Consider the following 6,429-nt stretch of genomic DNA (forward strand, 5'->3'; position numbering starts at 1 on the left):
ACAGCGACAGTAGCACAGTGAAAGTTAGCCGAACCATCTGCTGTGTGTTTTAGCTGTGGTCCATTAAACCTTAAACAGTGGCTAAAATAGCGTAACCATAAATGAGATTAACTGGTATTTTCTGCAGCCTAAACAACTTTAAAAGGCACAGGGGTTTCCAGTCAACTCTTTTACCTGTTTCCTCTCTCCTTGTATCCGTCCCGACCAGCAGAGCACGTGTTTCAGCGATCCAGAGGTTTATGTCCGATATAGTGGAGAAAATGCCACCCATCTGTTCCCATATCACTTTTATGTTTATGTGCCTCTTTGATGAACCCGCTATAAAGCGTCAGTGAATCTGCCATTAGGCCGAGGCGTTTGATGAAACGGTAGCTGCAGCGTACACACTGTCACAGCTCTCCGGTTAGATGCTAAAAGTCCTAAGTGCTATTCACAGGGGACTGATGCTGCAGGAGGACTTCAGTGTCTCCGAGTCCTGCTCCTAAAACACTTATAGTAACTAAACCTGATGTGCAAAAGAGAGACTATTAAAAGAGAATGTTCTGGCCTCTGTGCGTTACGCCTGTCAACGTGCGCCGACTTAATAAGCACTAGCCTTCTGAACGTCATCAAAAACAGGCATCGAGAACGCAGTGAATCTCACGTTAAAAGGCAGTGCGAACAAAAGTGCATTCACTGCGCTTTAAATACTGCAGTATTGACACGTATTAACTAATATGGGAGTCGATTCATGTTTGAGTGATGTTTTAAGACTCTGATAATCTGAAAATGTGTCTCAGAACAAGCTGTTATAATTTAAACACTTGTTTACGAAGCTCCGCCCACACGGCCATGCACACCTTTAGTCGCAATTTGTGTACAATAGCTGGCATTCCTATCTCACTTCTTCTGTTGTCATGGTTACATTGGCTCCCCCTTTTATATAGGTTAGGCGTGGGCAAACTTTTTGACTTGCGGGCCACAACTGTCCTAAAATTGAACAGGGTGGCTGGATCAGGAGCAACTAAGATAAATGACATGTAAAGGTCATGCATAAAGGCTAAAATGCAAAAGTGCTTTTATCATTTTCTACACCATCTGTTGGGGAAACGTGGGTTTTGCAGAGAAGAGGCAGAAGTATAATGATAATATAAATAAATTATATCATTTGGAAAAGTTTGGCGGACTGTATTAAAAATCTGAATGTGTGGCGTCCGGCCCCCGGGCCTTAGTTTGCCCATGCCTGGTATAGGTGGATCATTACTATTTAAAGGTAAAGGCACAGGAATGAGCTGTTCAGAACATGGTTGCTGTTAAAATTCAGATTTTTTTTTTTATTTTAACCAAAGAATGATACAAACATGTCGTTGAGACATAAAGAAATTTGCTTTTTATGTCACAGTTTCCCCCTAGATCGCCAATATGTCATCTTTTACACAGTGACAGAGTTTACCTGCTGGTTCGCTGCATCTTTGCAAAAATCTTGAAATTGTATGAAGAAGAAAATGTTCAAAATTATTTTTAAAAGTAAGAAAATAAATCAGTTTTGTGCATAATGGGATTCAAACCGTTTACATTCAGATGTTACCTGGATACCTTACCGACCTAAGTCACATCAGAACATGTAGTACAGTATGTTCTGGTCATATTTCACTTATATATGCAGTGCTTTTACAGGAGCAGCAGTTTAAACGGTGGACCATTACAGTTCCTGCTGTATGAATAAATGTGGTTCCTGCTGCCAGAAGACGATCTGAATACTTTTTTTTTTTTCTTCCGCCATCAATAAAGTGAGATGATGACACAGAGTGTAGCTGATAAAACGTATACAGATTATGTCTCTGCCACACTTTGGCTCGAGCCCTTCTCCTCTCGTTTATAAATAGCACTTCAACTTCCACCAGATGACATCACTTTAGAGCACGTTGAGGGTATTAAACGTGCCTGGAGTACCTGAAATAAACCATTCAGAATCATCTTTAGTCCCGCTTCCCCTGTGCCGTGGCGCCGTTCGCCCGCTGTATGATTTAGTGGCAGCAGAGATTCGGCCAATCTGCAGCGCAGTGCTGAGTTATGGGCCACAGACAGCCTCAGTGTAGTGTGTCAGGAGCAAATCGATGAACACATCTAAATATAAACTTGTCTCATGTAACGCTGACAAAACCATCCCCCGTTTTTATTTTTCAATAAAAATCCAACCTAGAGATGGCGTGTGTTTATCTGTGTTTGTATCTGTAGTGGGTTGACTACATTTTTACATTTTTGTTGGGACCACTGTGATATTATAAATAGAGGACACCCGGGGATACTGAGGACAAGTTTGGCAGCTGTGAAAGTCTTCTAGGGACAGGAAGAGGTCCACAGTCAGGACCAGGACCAAGTTAGGACGCTCCCTCAGAACATGCCAATGTCTATTTAAACATATTTATGTATTTTTATAAACAAATTTCAACAACTCCATTACATTTACTTGAGTAAGTTTTTCAAAATAAAATACTTCTAGGAGTAGTTTTAAATCACTATACCCCCAAGGCTCGACCGCCTGATTGTGTTTAACCAATAAAATGTAGCCCTTTCCACGCAGTCTGGTCATATGCAATCTCAGCGACGGGACGAATTTACCTAAAGATTATTTTTACTGCAGTTACTCAGTACTTGAGTAGTTTTTCTTACTTTTTTACTCTTACTTTTTACTTCTACTTGAGTATTATTACTCTGAAGTAACAGTACTTTTACTTGAGTACAATTTTTGTCTACTCAACCCACGTCTGCACAGTGGTGACATCATAATCTAGGACATAAAAACATCAGAAGAGTCTGACTTACACCTGGAAGTCATAATAAAAGGCAAAAAACAACACAAACAAAAGAAAGTGAATGTAGCACAGTCCAATGTATGACGTACAACTGCTGAACGTAAACAAAGCCATCTTTTGCGTAGAGTGCCCAGTTACGATATATTTGTCCACACAGGTCGCAAATCATCGCAAACCAGAAAATCCCTTTATTTGCTTTTGGATCGGCTCAAACAGTTTTTGTGAGAACATGAGGCATTTTGTTTTCACAGCCAGTTCAACAAGCGAGCAGGATCGCTTATCGTAACTTTGAAAGGTCACCTTGAGCCTTTGAGCTAGCCAATCCCAGCTCTCAACGGGTGAGGGCGGGGTACACCCTGACTGTTCACCGGTTCATATATAGAGACAAACAACCTAACCACCTAATAAGCATATTTGTTGGAAGTGGCAAGAAACTGGAGTACCTGGAGAACCTCCCCACCCCGCCTTGCCCCTGCGAACAGGGAGAACCTGCTAATTATATACAGTACACAACAAAACCAATCAAACCAAATGAACTTTAACATGGAGTTAAGTGAAATAACAGCAGAGGACACAGCAGAAGACACTATGTCCATGGCTTCTGCACACACTGCTTCTGAGGAGAATGTGGGAGGGACATGTGAGTGTATGAGGGAGGGAGGGAGGAAAGGCGATGCCTGGCCCTTGGTAGGGACCTGGGGAACAAGGTAGTGACACATTGATGGATCTGAACCCTGCTTCACATAATCCTCCTCCAGACCACTGGGGGACGGAGGAAAAGGAGGAGTCACAGACGAAGAGAGAGAGAGAGAACGCAAAGTGCAGAAGAAAGTGTGAACGGAAAGGTAGGGAGAGAGACAGGAAAAAAAAACAACAACAACTGAGGAATCTGTGAATGGAAAGTGTTAAAAGAGGCAAAGTGCCAAGCATTGCGTTATTTTTAAGAAAGAGAAGAGAGCTGAGCCATGCAAAGTGCTCGGACGGAGAATTATGGGAGAAAAAGGGTGAGGGTAAGGGCAAGGGGGTGACACAGAGTGGGGGGGTAGAAAGAGTCTGAAGGCAGGGGGGAGTGTAAGGGGGGCTGGGAGAGATCAGAACTGCAGCTGCGGTGTGTGATAGCAGTGTGTGTGTGTGTGAGATAACACACTCCCCCCTCACTGCTCGTACACATCTGTTCATTTATCCCCCCTTCGCTCAGAGGCCGGGGAGCAGCCAGGTGATCATTTTCTCCCTGAATTAGGGACTCCCGGCAGAGTGCAGTCCATTAGGACGGATCGCTGTGTATCAGTGTCTCACACAAACCAATTGAGCGTGAGGGAGCACACACACACACACACACACACACACACACACCAAGAACCTGCCTGTTGTCGGCAGCAGCAGATGCGAGGCAGCGCTGCACAAACGTGACACATTGTTTTATGTTTCATGTGTTGCTGCGGACGCAGAACAAATGCAGTTGTTGCACTTTTGCACTTAATTATAATGCACCACAAACACGCTGCACTGTCCCGGCGTGTCCTTTTTTTATTTTTTTTTTCTCTTTCCTTTTACTGCTCTTCTCTACGTGCTCCTTGTAAAAGCTTTAATTTAACATCAAGGATTTTGAAATAAATGGACACTGACCATCTAATAACACAAAGCCCTAACTTTCTTTCTGCTGCGTATGCCTGTGTCAGCTTAAATGCTCCGTACCATTTAGTATCACTGAGGCATTTTATCTCGGCTTCTTTCCAGAACACTAAAGCAACAGCGAGGAAAAAAAAAATGCATATGTAAGATTTTAAACATTTAACTAATAGGACTGAGATGTTTAGGCCCAGGCTGCTCTCCGTGGAGGTACGGTGTGTGGACAGTTACGTTGATTAGTCACTGCAGTGGTCCCACAGATTTGTTAGTAACTGGTTTGGCTAATGTTATGTTGTAAACCAGTGATCAACAACCTGCGGCCTGTGGGGCCGAACATGGTCCGCCGAACTCCTTCGATCCGGCCGGTGACTGGATTCCAAAATTTTGAGTTTCCACTATTAAAGGAGCCGAAAACAAAACAACAACTGAGACTTAAATCACTATCAGTAACACCCGCCATGTATGACTGTATGTGTGTATGTTTGTATTGACATTCCGTTAGACAAAGATTAGGTTTTTGTCAGACCCCCCCAAGGTGTCTGTCCAGAAAAAAAAACCTTCTTAAAAAGACATTTCGAATCTAAACAAAATGTTTTTCCTGCGCAAATAAAATCAACTGAAACAATACAAATCAAAAGACATGACCTTTAGTGTCACCCTGGCCGTCAGACTGAAGGTCATTGAGTCCTCTCGCTCACACAGTCTGTCTATGAAACGCTCACTTATTCTGGTTGCAGAACTGTTTTTGTTCAGGTCACTCAGCACCGAGCAAAATTGCAAAGTGAGTCTAAATGTTTCCTCTAATTAAAATGTGTGTTAGGCAGCAGACTGCGCATACGTTAGGGACGGGAGCGAGCGGGAGGAGGAGAAGAAGAAAAAGGGAGACGAAAAGAAGGGGAGCTAATTCAGTGATTAATCTGTGTATGTTTTAGCGCACGCAGCTCTGATTTATCACCAACACTTTAGTCAAGGTCCTGGAATTAGTGAGTCACTCTAAGAGATGGAACTCCCCATTCCCCTGCCCCCCCCCACTCCCTCCACACACACACACACACAGAAACACACACCACCTCTCTTCTCGACCTCCAAACAGAGATAGAGACAAACCGAGTACGAATGCGTTCACTCACGTGGTCTACTCACCAATGCATAATGTGCACATTTGTATCCCTTCCTCTGTGTGGGTGTGAGAATGTGTGTGTGTGTGTGTCTGGGAGGTGGGCGACTGCCAGCACCAGTGTTGAAGAGACCCTAATAGAAACGCTTTTACCTCTGGGACAAAAGTTTCTTCAAGGTGCACATCCACTTTCCAGAAGATGAGCAAAATATTAGCTGAATGACAGAGCCAAGTCGACAGAGGCTATTATAAAGAAGAAAGGTGGGGAGTGGAGGAGGAGGAGGAGGAGGAGGAGGTGGGCGTTCTCCGGACGACATTATGAGAATCGGTACGTTGGCTGATGATGAAAAAGCTGCAGAGTCTGGCCGGGGGGAATTTGCTGAGATATAGGTGCGATACAGTGGGGCTCAGGGAGGACAGTGCCGTGGCTGAGGCGGCGAGATAATATTAAGTACCTCTGTACAACCTTAACTCTAACTCTCCCTCTCTCCCTCTCTCTCTCTCTCACCTGTTGAGCACAGAGCTTGCGTTCCTGGTGGAGCATCTCTGATCTCACCCTCACTCCCTCTCCTCTAATAGTCCTTTGTGCACCTTTAATAGAGGGTTGTTACAAAAATCTATACAAGTCGTCAAACAGTACACAACATTCAAGCCTCACAGAGAGCAAGGCATTATTACCGGCAGATGCAGTAATACTGGGGGTGCGCCATGTAAGGCTCCTCGTGATTTGATTTGGGCTGCTACCATTCGGATTTTCAACAATTATAATGATTTTAGGGTTTAGAACGATTTTTATTGCATCTTCTTTCTCCATGTTTTTTACTTTGTTTTTTTGCTTGTAAACAATGTATTTTTTTTTTAGTATCCATTAATTCAAGTAACCAAACA

The sequence above is a fragment of the Cynoglossus semilaevis genome, chromosome 10 (genome assembly GCF_000523025.1).
Source record: "Cynoglossus semilaevis isolate Cse_v1.0 chromosome 10, Cse_v1.0, whole genome shotgun sequence".
Classification (NCBI taxonomy): domain Eukaryota; kingdom Metazoa; phylum Chordata; class Actinopteri; order Pleuronectiformes; family Cynoglossidae; genus Cynoglossus; species Cynoglossus semilaevis.